This window comes from Solea solea, unplaced genomic scaffold, assembly GCF_958295425.1.
Source record: "Solea solea unplaced genomic scaffold, fSolSol10.1 scaffold_199, whole genome shotgun sequence".
In the NCBI taxonomy this organism is placed as follows: Eukaryota; Metazoa; Chordata; class Actinopteri; order Pleuronectiformes; family Soleidae; genus Solea; species Solea solea.
In genome coordinates this window covers 12,501-15,000 of record NW_026704167.1, presented here as the reverse complement: position 1 = coordinate 15,000, position 2,500 = coordinate 12,501, and positions in this window count along the sequence as shown.

Sequence of the window (2,500 nt, the reverse complement as noted above, 5' to 3'; positions counted from 1 at the left end):
CAAGGCAGGGCTCTGCACAGGGTCCAGAGGAGTGGAACGCCGTTCATCCCATGCGAAAAGGTGCAGGAGTGACCGAAATACGGCCCGTTGTAAATCGCCCCTCTTTAAGCCAAAAAAATAGGTACGCCTCCCAGGGCCACCGACGGGAGAATGGCTAAAAACGTGATTTTATCAAAATGTTACAAGGCAGGGCTCTGCACAGGGTCCAGAGGAGTGGAACGCCGTTCATCCCATGCGAAAAGGTGCAGGAGTGACGGAGATACGGCCCGTTTTAAATCGCCCCTCTTTATGCCAAAAAAATAGGTACGCCTCCCAGGGCCACCCAGGGTGATGCTTTTATCAAAATGTCACAACGCAGGGCTCTGCGCAGGGGCCAGAGGAGTGGAACGCCGCTGGTTCCATGCGAAAAGGTGGAGAAATGACCGAGATATGACCCGTGGAAGTCGTCACAATTTACCCCGAAAATAGGCGCTCGCGCTCGGGCAGAGGTCGGCGCTCGGCCGGGGTCCCGAGAACCGGGGCGAATAGGGTTTTCCCACGGCCGAAAACCATAGGAAGCACGGGGAAAATTCGGGACCCGACGTCCCAGGGCCCTCGGCGGGGACCGGGGCAACGCGACACCGTTGGTTCCACCCGAAAAGGTGGAGAAATGACCGAGATACGGCCCGTCAAAAGTCGTCACAATTTACCCGAAAATAGGCGCTCGCGCTCGGCCCCGGTCCCGAGAACCGCGGCGGAGGTTTACCGGGATGCTGCGCAACATGGGCCAGAGAGCATGTTTGGTTCGAGTTTACCGGGATGCTGCGCAACATGGGCCAGAGAGCATGTTTGGCCGAGTTTACCGGGATGCTGCGCAACATGGGCCAGAGAGCATGTTTGGTCGAGTTTGTGTGGGTTGTGTGCGACACTCCCGGCACATACATAGGAACACGGCTTCCAAGTGAGCGCACTTTTTCGAAATTTCTTCTAAGTGCCGCTTTTTCGAACCGGGGCGAATTGGGTTTTTCGAGGGCCGAAAACCATAGGAAGCACGGGGAAAACTCAGGACCCGACGCCCCACGGCCCTCGGCGGGGACCGGGGCAACGCGACACCGTCGGTTCCACCCGAAAAGGTGGATAAATGACCGAGATACGGACCGTTGAAATCGACTCGGCGTATCCGAAAATAGGCGCTCGCGCTCGGACAGAGGTCGGCGCTCGGCCCGGTCCCGAGAACCGGCGCGCCTAGGGTTTTTCCACGGCCGAAAACCACAGGAAGCACGGGGAAATCTCAGGATCCCACGCCCCACGGCCCTCGGCGGGGACCGGGGCAACGCGACACCGTCGGTTCCACCCGAAAAGGTGGATAAATGACCGAGATACGGACCGTTGAAATCGACTCGGCGTATCCGAAAATAGGCGCTCGCGCTCGGACAGAGGTCGGCGCTCGGCCCGGTCCCGAGAACCGGCGCGCCTAGGGTTTTTCCACGGCCGAAAACCACAGGAAGCACGGGGAAAACTCAGGATCCCACGCCCCAGGGCCCTCGGCGGGGACCGGGGCAACGCGACACCGTTGGTTCCATCCGAAAAGGTGGAGAAATGACCGAGATACGGACCGTGGAAGTCGTCCCAACTTATCCGAAAATAGGCGCTCGCGCTCGGACAGAGGTCGGCGCTCGGCCCGGTCCCCGAGAACCGGGGCGACTCGGAAATTCTTCTAAGTGCCGACTTTTCGAAATTTCTTCTAAGTGCCAACTTTTCAAAATTTACTCTAAGTGCCCTTGGCTACCAGGGGCACGAATCTGAAATTTCTTCTAAGTGCCAACTTTTTCAAAATTTACTCTAAGTGCCCTTGGCTACCAGGGGCACGAGGCGAGAATCTGAAATTTCTTCTAAGTGCCCTTGGCTACCAGGGGCACGGGGAAAATGTGTAAAAAAGCAATTTAATCAAAATCAAACAACGCAGGGCCCTTGGCAGGGACCAGGCGAGTAGAATAAAGTTGTTTTTGTGGCGAAACATTGACAATTGGGCGAGTTAGAGGTTTACCGGGATGCTGCGCAACATAGGCCAGAGAGCATGTTTGGTCGAGTTTGTGGGTTTTGTGCGACACTCCCGGCACATATATAGAAACCCAGCTTTTGAGAGCACTTAGAAGAAATTTCGAAAAGGTGGCACTCTGACGAAATTTCCAAAGAGTGGCTCTTCACACAAAGTTGACCGTTTCTTCATCCAGCACGCACCCCTGACCGAGTGGCAAACGTGACCCGCCATCGGAGGGCCCCCGTCGGCCATGGCCCCCCCCACCCCCGCGTGGAGGGCCTGGTGTTCGGACGGACGGTTCCTCCGGCCTGCGGGTTCGCCTCCAAGGGCCCAGGGAGCAAGGAGAGGGATGGGGCCTCGGGCGGTGGCGGTGGTCGTCGACAACCACTGCCCCCCCCGCACCCCCCCGACCCCCCCCCCGCGCTCCCGGTCCTGCGCTTTCCTCCCAGCGAGACTGAGACGCCCCGTCTGACCCAGGAG